The sequence below is a fragment of the Canis lupus genome, chromosome 20, assembly GCF_048164855.1.
Source record: "Canis lupus baileyi chromosome 20, mCanLup2.hap1, whole genome shotgun sequence".
NCBI classification, from domain to species: Eukaryota; Metazoa; Chordata; class Mammalia; order Carnivora; family Canidae; genus Canis; species Canis lupus.
Genome location: NC_132857.1, coordinates 34,553,308 through 34,566,179, shown reverse-complemented (window position 1 = coordinate 34,566,179; position 12,872 = coordinate 34,553,308). Strand labels below are relative to the sequence as shown.

The 12,872-nt window shown below is 51.7% G+C and overlaps 1 protein-coding gene across 3 annotated transcripts in view; it reads left to right on the top strand.

Annotated features, from left to right (window-relative positions):
- The window catches only part of GLI2 (GLI family zinc finger 2), a 254,303-nt gene that overhangs the window by 87,251 nt on the left and 154,180 nt on the right, over nucleotides 1-12,872 (top strand). The window contains exon 1 of one of the 3 annotated variants that reach the window (XM_072788860.1): nucleotides 3,864-4,100. The exons of the other annotated variants lie outside the window; for them this stretch is intronic. The gene's annotated coding sequence lies outside the window, so the exon portion shown is untranslated. Of the gene's footprint in view, nucleotides 1-3,863; nucleotides 4,101-12,872 lie in introns of those variants that run through there. 3 annotated transcript variants of the gene reach the window in all.

Here is a 12,872-nt window from a genome sequence, read left to right as displayed (position 1 = left end):
ATGCTTTGCCCCATCCTTCCTCCAGACCTTGAGGATTTCAGCTCGAACCTGGAACCACACGGAAAAGGGAGTTCTTGGCAATGAAGTGTCCACTTAGCCACATTGCCATGTACAAAGCCACCCCAACACCTCCACGGGGGTCTCTCTCTGAAGCCCCCTCACTCTTTGGTCCCACCTACCCTCTGGCTGCATTTTCTCTTTTCCCCTTCCTTGACGGAGTTGCCTCTGCTCCCTGTCTGCAAGTCACACCCCGCAGGACCGTGCCTTACCCCTTCAATCATATGGCCTGGTGAGACCCCCATGCTGCTCAGTCCAGTGGATCCTCTTCATGTCTCCTCTTAGGGACACCCTGGTGCTTGGTCTTATACTCCCGGCCCTCTCCTTCCCTGGTTTCTGGATATTACACTCCTCTGCATGGCCAGCTGTCCCCTGCCTGCTCCTGTGGCACAGGGTCCCAGTGGCTCCACCACGGGCCACTTTGGTCTCACCTTGGGGTCCTACCTTGTCAGCCATCTCTGCCCCATGACTCTTACACTCAGACCCACTCATCCAGTAGCCTGTCTGTCCTCGGACTCCTGGATGCATTATGGTTCCCTCTTCACCCACTTCCAGACCCGTATCCCTCCAGACCTCCTCTAGCCCCTCACTTGTATATGATGGAAACTTACGGGATCTGTGTCTCCACACAGCCCCATATTCAGGGTGCCACGGGATCTACTTGGATGCACCTTCCTTTTTTTATGATTTTTTTAATTTGTATTTTTAATTTAAATTCAGTTAATTGATATATATTGTATTATTAATTTCAGAAGTAGAGTTCAGTGATTCATCAGTTGTCATAACACCCAGGGCTCATCACATCACATGCCTTCCTTAATGCCCATCACCCAGTTACTCTATCCCCTCACCCTTCTCCCCTCCAGCGACCCTCAGTTTGTTTCCTAGAGTTAAGGGTCTCTTACGGCTTGTCTCCCTCTCTGATTTTGTCTTATTTTATTTTTCCTTCCTTCCCTATGATCCTCTGTCTTGTTTCTTAATTTCCACGAGTGAGATCATATGATAATGGTCTTTCTCTGGTTGACTTATTTTGCTTAGCCTAATACCCTCAGTTCCATCTGCATCATTGCAAATGATTTCATTTTTTTGATGGCTGAGTCATATTCCATTATATATATATATATATATATATATATATATATATATATATATATATACACACTACATCTTCTTATCCATTCATCTGTCGATGGACATCTGGGCTCCTTCCATAGTTTGGCTATTGTGGACGTTGCTGTATTGGGGTGCAGCTGCCCCTTCGGGTCACTACATCTCTATCTTTGGGGTAAACACCTAGTATTGTAATTGCTGGGTTGAAGGGTAGCTCTATTTTTAACTTTCTGAAGAATGAGGACCATCCACATTGTTTTCCAGAGTGGCTACACCAGATGGCATTCCCACCAGCAGCGTGAGAGGGTTCCCCTTTCTTCATGGATGCACGTTCCTAAAGCCATCATGGCCCCCTCTTATACTTGAGGCCCAGAGGAATCCCCCAGCTTGTCCACAGAGTCACCATGAGCAAGCAGTGATGATTAGAATTTGATGGAGTTTGGAGTTCAAAGCCTATGCTCCTCCCCTGCTCCATGCCTCCTCAGGTATCTTGCCCTTGATTCAAATGACCCTTGAGAGATGAGAACTGCTTGAGCCTAGGGCCCGACCCCTTGCAGAAGGGTGGTAGTAAGAGCCAGAAAACTCTACAGAGCCCCAGCATCCATCCCTGTGGGGGTGGCGTTGTCTCCCTAAGCCTGGGATGGTGGTGGAGGTGGACAGAACCTTCCCTGGGATTGACAGGTCTGTGCCTGATACTAGGGCTGCCATTTGGTGCATCCAGGAGTTGTTTTTGGTTTTTGTTTGGGTTTTGTTTTGTTTTGTTTTGTTTTTTCCCTTCCATCCAAGAAGAAATCTCTAAGAAGAAAACAGATCTGCCTCCTAAGCAGTCCCTGGGAAGGAGCATGTTGGGCCTTAGGCCCAAAGCAGAGAAAAAGGTGTGTGCCGACCTTTTTCAACTGGCAGGGCCTTCAGCTGCTGCTGGATGTGTCAGGCATTTAGTGCAAAGCCAAGAGCCAGGCCAGGTCCTGGCGCTGTTAACTGCTGACACAGTAGGGGCTCTGCAGGTAGGAGCACGAGTGTCTCCTGCTGCAAGGCCAACAGGATCTGTTAACACGCAGCGCCTATCTCTCCTTGCTCCCCCTGCCCCTCCCCACAGCCCCAACTGGAGCACAAAGCACTTCTGAGCCTCCTGAGTTTGTCTGGCTCCCAGCAAGTCTCTGCAGGGGACCTCTCCCACCCCACCCCCATATTTTCCTCTAGGCCCTCGGCCTCTAAATCCCAAGGCTCCTTCTGGGCCAAATTCAATTAGTCAATTCTGTTTAATTCAAAAAGCATTTGGATGTTTATGAAAGGCCTACTGGTTAGCATGTTGCCAAGGCCACCCAGCTATTAAGTGGTTCAGCCAGGACTTGAACTTGAGTCTGTCTGAGCCCCAAGTGTGGGCTGCCTACCCCTTCATCTTCTGCTGATAAGCTGCTTATCTGGAGCAGTCAGAAGTCCTTGCCTTCTTTAACTTCTATCCACTTTCAGTTGATGCACTGGGAATACCTATGAATCTGTTAGAATTGTGTTTAAACTAAGAATCCAGGGGCACCGAGTAAGGGCTCAAGAGGCTCTTCTGTGAATGAATTACACCCTGCTTGGTGCAAGGCCTCTGAGGAGCAGATTTAGGGCATAGGGGCTGCTTGTCTGTTTCTGGGTTACAGTTGGTGGAGCTTGCCTAACTGGTGAGGGACCTCCAGGCAGGTGCGATTTGTGCTTCACCTTAAAAGTACTGATAGCAGACACTTCAGAGCCATAGAACACTGGTAATAGAGATTGCTTTTGTAGTCCCTGTCCACCCCTTCTTTTTTTCTGCCTCTGCCATTCTTCTCCCAGCAGCCTGATGGCAGGGACATAGACATAGAACTCTTCACCATGAGACTTGGTCTCAAGAATAGTAAATCTTCATCCATTTGCAAGTAGTGACCAGTCACTGTATTGGTCACTGTGCAAATACCCCACCATCCAAGCCCCCAGGGATCTCACCAGCCAGGAGGAGGCACTGACAAGCACATGGCTAGGATCTCAGTATGGTTAAAGACTTTGAGAGACGGGTGCCTGGGTGGCTTAGTGGCTGAGTGTCTGCCTTTGGTTCAGGTCGTGATCCCAGGGTCCTGGGATCAAGTGCTGTATTGGGCTTCCTACAGGGAGCCTGCTTCTCCCTCTGCCTTCAGGGAGTCTGCTTTTCCCTCTGCCTCTCTCTGTGTCTCTCATGAATAAATAAGTAAAATCTTAAAAAAAAAAAGATGACTTTGAGAGAGGCCTGTGCTAAGTGTTTCTTCCTGCCCCTGAAGGAGAAGGGACAAAGAATGGTTCCTGGAGGAGTGATGCCTGAAGCTGGGTCTTGAGGGATGAATAGGAGTTCACTAGGTGAACAGTTGGGCATATGAAAGTAAGCAGAGGGAAGAGTGGCAGCCCAGATGGTGTGAATCTGAGCACTGTTGACTGCTTTGCTGGAGGAAACCTCCAGCAGCTTCTCCTGAAGCATCACACCCTAGAAAGACTGGGATTGACAAAAGCAGGCGAAAGAAAGCTCAAGGCCAACCCCTTTTGCCTTCTGTCTGATTCTCTCAGCTGAGTTTATGTTCCCTCTGGCTCCCTGAGAATCGGGACAGTGGAATGAGGGTGGGTTTTAGAAGTTTCTCTTTCTCTTACCCACTCAGCGTCTGCTCTCTCATCTCGTGTGAGCTCTCCGCTATTGCTCTCATAGTCACTGAATTCACAGCGACCGGGCTCTGGGGCCCCGGTTAGGGTGACCTCAAGCTTTCCTCCCAGTCGAACACCCTGGAAGCCTGAGAGGGTTAAACCACCAGGCCAGCTGGTGAGCATTAGTCCCCTCTCCAGGCGATAACGTCAGAGGCTGAGCAGGAGAAAGAGAAGCTGGTGGCAGGAGGCCGCAGAGGGCTGTCTCGAAGCTCTACGGGGTGGGCTCCGCGCCCAGCAACCCCCAGGTAGGCCTGCTGTGGATGTGTGGGCCTCGGGAGGACATGCGGGGATGGTCCCCTGGGCTAGCCAGGGACATGTGTGGCTTGAGGGCCTGTCTCTCTCCCTCTCTCTGTGCGAGTTTTTTTGCAGTGGCAGAAACTTCGGTGGAAAGGAAGGGGTGTGGGTTCTGGGGAGGGGAGCTCCCCATCTGGGGGTGGGGGTGGAGGTGGGGATTGACTTCCTTAAATAGTCACTCGAGTGTCCCGTCGGCAGAGCCGGCAGGCAGGATGGGCCGCCCTGCAGCTTCTGGCACCCCAAGCTGCTGCTCTGTCCTGGCGGGGGGTGCAGTCCCGAATGGCCAGGGGAGCCACAGGCTGGGGTGGCTTCAGTACATGTTTCCTCCATCTGCCTGGGGCCAGGAGGCCTCTCCAGAGGGTTGCCATATGCCGACTCAGTGACTAGTGTGTGGCCTCCCCGTGGTTTGAGACGCCTCGCCAAGACCCAGGAGTATCCTGCCTCCCCCCGGGGAAATGGGAAACGTGTATGCTCTCCTTCCCGACCGGCGGCCTGTCTTGGTGTGGCCTGCCCAGCCTGCTGCTGCCTGGACGAGACAGGGATGCATTTCCTGGGGACGCCCGTGCAGGGGATGCTCTGCGGGTTGCAAGGGTTGCGGAGGTGCAGCTGGCCGAGTGGTTAACTGGCTCCTTCGACATCGGGGATCAAATTTACTAGGCCTGGTATGTAATGTCTTTTCCTCTTTCGACTATTTTTGGGAGAAAAATATCTAAATTAGGGGTGGGCCAGTGGCTCAGCCAAGCGGCATCATGAGTGAACTTCTACTGTGGAAGAAACTAGTAGATCCAACAGACATTTAGGGTGACCAAGAGGGAATCTCACTGTGGCCTAGGCTGTCACCCACAGAGGGGCCAGTCAGCCTCTGATCCGTGGGGTGTCCAGCGGTTCACACATCCGACTGCCAGGCCCAGCCTCACTGGCGTGTGGTGGGGTCTGCCTGGATGCCAGTTGGGGGTCAGACATGAGGAGGAGGAGAAAGAGTCTGGGTAGGTCTGGAGGGGACATGCAGTCTCGGTGGGCAGCCTGACTCCAGGCAGTCTGGCCCATCCATCCCCCTTCACTCTTCCTCCTTTGTTAAGAGGAGGGAAGGCTGACTTCCACTATTATTAACAGCTACTTGGAAAAGACTCTTTTTCTGTTTTACCCCTCATGGCCCTTTACAAGGCTACTTAAGTCTGTGCCATGACCCCCAGAGGACCATTTTACTGGTGGGGAAGGCAAGGAGCTTCCCTGTTGGGTGACCTGTCCTGGACTGCCCTGCTGGACAGCAGAGGGGCTGGGTCGTGCTCATCCTCCCCTAGGCTGGACCACCACCCGTGGTGCCCGATGGGGGTTCTCAGGGCAAGGGGGAATCGGGCTGCTGGTCGACCAGGCTCTGCTGTATCCCACACCTTCAGCCTGGAGAGGAGGCTGTGGTGGCTAAGGCCCAGCTTAGTTCATGTTCCCCCACTCTGCCCCTGACCAGCTGGACGGGACACGGAGCAAGTGGTTTTGCCTCTCTGGGCCTCAGTGTCCCATCTATAAAGCACCCACCTGGCATGTGTATGGATTATGGCGGGGGTTTGATTTGCCATCAGGGAAGCATTTGGAACAGTGCCTGGCAGGGGATCCACTCATACAAGTGTGGTGGGTGAGAGCAGCCTTCCGGAATGCCACCAGTCCCCGAACCATGCCATGGATGCAGCACCCTGCATGCAGTGAATGCTTGAGACAACAGGGGTGTGGGCTGTGGTTCAAAGCACATGGACAAAATGGCCTGCTGGAAGCATGTTAGCATGCCACTGGGTGCCTCAGAGTTCCGGAACCTTTATGTCCTCCCAACTCGTGAACCTCGCCTCCATCATAAGGACCCGCTGTGCACACTTGGATGAATTGGATGAACGCAGCAAAGCACAGAGAACATTCTTACATTATTCTCTGCTTCCATTTTGCATCATTTCTGTGTTAGCATGTCTTTCCAGTTCTTTCTTTCTAGGCAAAAATTCCTTTCTCAGTGTTAGGTTCCAATGAGGAAATTAAAGAGCAAAACCCAAACAAGACAATAAGAGAAACAACTCCCTGGGCTTTTGGAATTCAGAGCTTCCGAGGAGACGGTGATCATGCAACCAAAATGTCTAATTTCCCATTTGACTTTATTTTCAAAACACTCCAGACCGATCTTCTTCTGCCTCTCACCCTGGCTCTTCTGTAGGTGTCTCCTACCTTTCCCTCGCCCCTCAGAGGGCATCTCCATGGTTGAGGTGTGGCAGGTGGGGAGGGTGTTGTGGGAGACACCTGGACAGGTGCACCCATCTGCAGTGAGAAGCAGGTGAAGGGCGGGCAGGCGGGTGTCCCAGGAAGGACCCACTCCAGGCCCCCACCAGTGGCCTTGTGTTTCCAAGGTGAGGTGGCATTTGACATGCAGCAGGCTGTGCACCATCTTTGGTATGCTGTTTGGTCCCTGGACTTAATGAGTTCTGCAGGGACGCTCTGCTGTAGCTAAAGATCATTTACCTGAATTGCTTTTTAATTTCTGCCGGGGGAAGCTGCCCCTGGCGCGGTATAATTACATTATAATTTACAGCAATCCCAAATCTATAAATTTAGCCATACTATGGCGGGGGTTGGGGGGTAGCGATGGGAGCTGTGTGGGGGCTGGAGGAGAGCAGCCATCATTAAATTAACCTTCATTTCTGGGTGCACTTCCCAGTCACTGGACAAGTGGGAAGAGGCAGGGTGGGACACCTCTTGACCAGTAGATGCTGACGTCTGCTTTGACACTGAGGAGTGTTTGGTCATGAGCCTGTGGGAGAGGACTCGTGCATAACTTAACAACCGTTCAGATCTGCTCACTTATCAGTTTTGCTGTGGGACTCGGAGAGCCCCCAGAAGTGGGTGGCCTAGGGACGACAATGCAACACCTGGCTTTGGAAAGAGGGCACAGAATGCTTCCCCGACTCTCTTTCTGGAAGACCTCCCTTCACCCCTCTGCCCCACCACGGGGGGGGGGGGGGCTCTGGAGAGGAGACCCAGGCCCCAGAATGGGGCCTAGGGAATGTCAGTGGGTAACTGGCTGGGAGCTTAGCGAGTGCATGGAAGCAGGGCCCCACTGGATTCTCATGGGTGGTGGGGAGAGGGTCATGCCAGTGGTGTGGGCTAAGAGGAACTTTACTCCCTGGACCCACCTGGTCAAGACCCACTGTCTGCACCCATGTGAGGATTTACACACGTAGCAGTCTTTTGCTTTCAACCTTGCTGTATAATTTGCCTCATTCCTGTGAAAACCATATACAGATCGAAACACCCATATTTTCTGTGCACAAAAGCAGTGAGTTAATTAATGGAATTCTGTGGTGAATTAACTTTATAATAATAAAGAAAAAATGGGTTTTTCTGATTTATATAGGCTATAGAAATCTAAATGTTCACATCTTGGGTGATTTATATTACAAGGACTTTATATATATATTGTATATGTTACAGTGGGAGGCCATAGTGTAACAAAACCAGTAGCAGACTTGGGTTCAGAGAGGTTAAATCACTTACTCCAAGTCACACAGCTGATGGGAGGAGATAGGGCATGTGAATGAGGGCATTGAGAATGTGAACACCGGAGTTTACTGTCAGGCTGTCATGTGGGGGCAGTGACTGTAGGGCAAGAAGGAGGGAGGAATAGGGGAGTGAAAAATAATTTGTCTTTTTCTGGAGCCCAGAGGCAGGGTGATGGGGCAGTGGGTAAATGTGAATCTTGATTGTTTTCAGCGCTCCCAAAGGTGGCTGTTTGGGGTGGTGTCTCTGGCAGCACCCTATCTCTCCAAAATCCTTGCCTCTGGGCAGTGCCCCTCACTCTCTCTCTGCCTGGAAACCCTTTCCTGCCCCACTCAGGCCTACACCAGCACCTCCCAAACTAGCTCTGAGGAGGTATTATAGATGCTGCTTGAGAATTTAAGCCCACTCTGGGGGACCTTGCTGTGTGAGGAAAGATGTCCCCACATCATGACATCTGAGCCATAGCGACACATCAAGACTCGAACTCCCTCGTGAGCTGCACCACGGTTCAAGAGGGATGTTTGCACAGCATTTCTGGTAGTGGAGTCCACAGGCCTCTTGCGTCACATGTGCGTGATTTGGGGATTCGGGGAGAATTTCAGCCACTGCTTAGAGTCTGAAAGGATTTATTCCCTTTAGAAGGAATCTGTTCTCGCTGAGGTTTTAGAAACACGGGCCCACAGGATAAAGCCCAAGGCCTGGCCCTGTCTCCCTCCTTAGCCACTCATGTCAGACACCTCCTACTTGAGAAGAGCCTTGTGATACTTTAGCCCTGATGCACCCATCCCCATCTGTTGCCTGCCCCCTCCAGGAAGGCCTCCTGCATTAGAGCCCTCCTCTACATGCCCCTCTGTGCTTCCCACTGTCCTCAGAGCCTTGTGTGTCCCCATCTGATGGGTCTCCTCATTCTGCAGAGCTCAGCCAGGCAGAGTGGGCTGTGCTCTGTCCGCTGCGCCTATCCCTGGCTGGCCAAGAGATGTTTGGATTAACCAGGCGGAGGATCATAGAGACGCCTCCTTCCTGTGTCTGCTGGTCCACAGACGTCCCCCGACACGAGCCTCAGCAACTCAGAGCCTTGCACTCCAGCTGTGGCCCAGCAGTGTCCGGCGAGGGACAGGATGCCGGGGGTGAGAACCCCACTGGCCTTCGCTGCCGGGCACGACGGGAGGCGGCTGCCTTTGTTATGACAGAGCGGAGCCTTGGGCCAAGGCCAGGTTCTGTCCAGAGACAGCTGTGGTGCTTGCAGCCCGCCCGGCGGGGCAGGACAGAGCGCGGCGGGAGGGAGAGCTGTTGCTGGCGTGCACCTGCATGCACCCAACTAAGCCAGCTCAGCTTGTGTGGGAGAGAGGGCAGACCAGGGCAGCGGGAAACCGTGCCTGTGGTTGAAGCAATGCCCTTGCCCGCCGTTCTTGCCTGTGTGTGCCATGGCTGGTGTGGGGTGAGTGGAGGTCGGGTGAGCACCTGCTGGTCTCAGGTCACATTCATCTCTGCTTCCTGTGTCATGAGCTCTTGGGCCAGAGTTTATACCTCCAACCCCTGCTGGTTCCACACCCGGAGTTTTCACGCACAGGCTTCTGAATGCAGCCAGCACCCTCTGTTGCTTGTTGGCTGGGTGTGGCAGGCTGGAGGAGCAACGTGTGTCTTCACACGTGGGAGCCTGTGAACTGGACTCATAAGAGAGCGAGTCCACCTCCCCGTGGGGCCTCCTTTGAGGTGCGCAAGGGTAGATTGGGGCCATTCGTTTTTGTGTGTGTGTGTGTGTGTGTGTGTGTGTGTGTGTGTATGTTTTAATCTTATGCACAGACATTAGCCTCTAAAGTCTACAAAAAGATAGGAATCCTTTGTTTTCCCAGTTTACAGGTTAGGGACCTGAGACCGCGGCTCATACAGGTGGGAGGGGTGGGGCTGGAGTCAGGCCCATTGGATTTCAAAGCCTGTAGCCTCTCCAGCACATGTCACCAGGGGATTGGTTTGAGAATCAAGCAGATACGTCTTTATAATTATTGTCATTGGTGATAACCTTTGGAAGCCATTTCAATGAACCCAGGCAGCCTTCCCCCGTTTCTTCTGTCCTCCCTTCAAATGCTGGGCACGTTCTTCACTAGGCTTTCCCTTTGGGCTACAGCACCCCACACTTCAGTCTCATGAAACATGGGCTCCGAGGACGAGTGGGGCTCCCACCATCTTGCTTTCTCATCGTGAGTCCACAAGGGACCATTGTGTCCCCAACTCCCAGAATAGCACCTGTCTCTGTACATGTCAAATGGTTGCTGAATCAGTGATCAGATGAGTGCTTTGGAGGCTCATCTGGAGCCAGCCCAGAAATGCAAACCTGTGGCAAACTTGTCCTGACCGCTTGCCATCTTCTTTCAGGATGCATTGGGATGGCCCAATGCAAGTTTTTGCTGATACTTCTTGCTAGGTAGTGAACCCTGCTCACCTGAGCCAGGTCCTCTGCTTGCAAGCTAGTAATAAAGAGTCAGTGGGGACTCACACCCACTAAAATGTCCACTATCAAAGAAACACACACTGTAGCAAGTGTTGGTAAGGATGGGGAAATTGGAAGCCTTGTGCACCATGGACAGGAATGCAAAAATGGCACAGCCACTACGGGAAACAGTGTGGTGACTCCTCAAAATATTAAGCATGGAATTACCATATGATCCAGCAATCCTACTTCTGATGTTTACCCAAAGGAATGGAAAGGGTGTCTTGAAGAGACATTTGCACACCAAATATTTGTTCACAGCAGCATTATTCACGGTAGCCAAAATGTAGAAGCAACCCAAGTGTCCACTGGACCGATGAGTGGATAAGGAAAATGTGGTGTATAGACACAGTGGCATATTATTCTTCTTATAAAGGAAGGAAATTCTGACACATGGCACCACCTGAAGGGACCTTGAAGACGTTATGCTGTGTGAAGTAAGCCAGTCACAAAAAGACAGATCCTGTATGATCACACTTACATGAGGCACCTAGAAGAGTCAGACTCAGGGACAGAAAGTAGAATGGTGGTAGCCAGGGGCTGGGGGAGGGTGACCTGGTGAGTTTTGTTCAATGGCAACAGACTTTCATTTGGGGGAGTGAAAAAAGTTCCGGGAGATGGACAGTGGCGATGGCTGCACAACCATGTCAATGTGCTGAGTGCCACTGAACCACACGCTTAAACATGGTTAAAATGGCAAAATCCATGTTGTGTACATTTTGCCACAATTTTTAGAATTCAGCAATTTTTTAAAAGTCAGTGGGGAACAGGTCCAAAGACCCCTGGACATTTTGAGCTGTAGAGGACCTTGTAAGCCTGGTCTGACCACCCCCTTGTTTTGCACAAAGAGGGGAGCCCACAGGGATGCAGGCCCCTGGGCTTCTCTGAGGATGGGTTCATTTTGTCCTGAGGTCGCTGTTCCCTGACACAGCCACCTAGAGGACAGCCTCTCGTCTGAACCCTTTGGCCCGGGGCTGGGGCTCAGCACTGTTGGGGCTTTCCACCCCATGCAGATGCTGAGGGCGGGCCCCACGGAAAATATGTTGGTTTGAGAAATTCAAATCTGATTTTTTTTTTCCTTCCCTGTGAAAAGAATGAAAATCCAGCGTAAGCCTATTACGGGCGGGCTGAGGTTATTTTGGGAAGCAGCAATTAAAGGTTTTATACTTTTCCTCTCCCTTTTGCCCTTGCAGCTCGTACAGGTCTGTGAAGCTATTAAACCTTCACCCAGCCCACAGCCCAGAGGAGTCGGCCCTGCCCCATTTCTCCTCAGTTCCATGCCTTGGGAAAAAAGAAAGTTAAATTCATATTAATTACAGCCAAATCCGCTCAGTAAGCACTTGCTGAATATGCTCAGAGATGAGGTTTAAAGCTCTCCTCCAAACAAAATGGTAAAATGAAAGGAATAATTTATTTGGTCAGACACTATAATTTGCCACGTTATTCCACTGCTCTTGTTGCTAAAATGGATTCTCTGCTGAGGCCGTGGCTTCCAGCTCCTAAAAAATCATTGTCCATGGTCACTGTTCCTCCCCAGCCTCCCTTGAATGTCTGCCTTGCCCCCCAGGCTGAGGGGGAGGCATGCAGCACACACTTGTGCACACTCACACCTCCCTCACACTTGCACTGTCACCCACGCTTATATGCACATGCACACACTGACAGTCATACACTCATACTGACACGCTTTCCATAGTCACACACTGTCCATATCTGTGCACACTTACACCCATAACTGATACACCGTAGGCACATACAACATCACATACACTCACACCCACATACTGCCACATCATAGTGACCCCATCGTGTGCATGCATGCCCACACCCACATATACCTCCCGCACACACGGTCACACGCACTTATACACACATGCACACATACACACTGACAGCCATGCAGTCCTGCATGTGCACGCACACACACACACACCCTCCTATTCACACCCGGCCACACACATGCATGTATGTGGAGAACAGAATGCTTCAAAGCGTGTTAGTAGTTCAGTAAACCGTCTCTTTCTAGGTGTTGTGCAGAGTGGGCACGTGTGGGAATCTGAATGTGTCTCTGACCCAGTTTGTGTCTTTATGAGGCCAATTTACTCAAAGGTAGTTTTGTGATTAGAACCACAGACCCAGGAGCTGGACAGAGCCAGGGTTGAGCCTCAGTCCAGTCACTTAGCTGTGTGGCCGGCAGCAGGTAGGATGAGCCCCAGCCCAAGTGAGGATAACAAAGTGTTGACACTCAACAAAGTATGAGGAGTAAAGCAGATCGTGCACAGCACCTGATTTCCAGGAGGCACTTAGGTGGCTTGGCCAGTGCCACTGAATTATCACATCCCCAGGATACTAGACATCCCATCCCTTTGCCAAGTCCCCTCTTGGCTGTCGCTGTGCGCCAGGCCCTGGGGTGAAGAACATCCGCCTCCAGGGTGGTTGCTTGAGGGGGTTGTGTGGGTTGCATGCTCGCCAGGATCCTTTCCTTTGGGGAGCTCCTTCCCAGGGGCTTGAGGTACGGGGCTAATTTCCCATGAGCTCTGTTGAGTAAGGACTGTGCTGGGCACCCAGATGGAAGAGGGCTAGTCAGGTGATGAGTACGTGTCTCAGAGAAGTTGTGAGGGGTGTGTGTGCCCATGTGCACACGGGCTTGCTTACTGGAGGCAGCTTTTGAGTGGAAGTGCTTTGGGTGACAATTAAGATGGGTTTA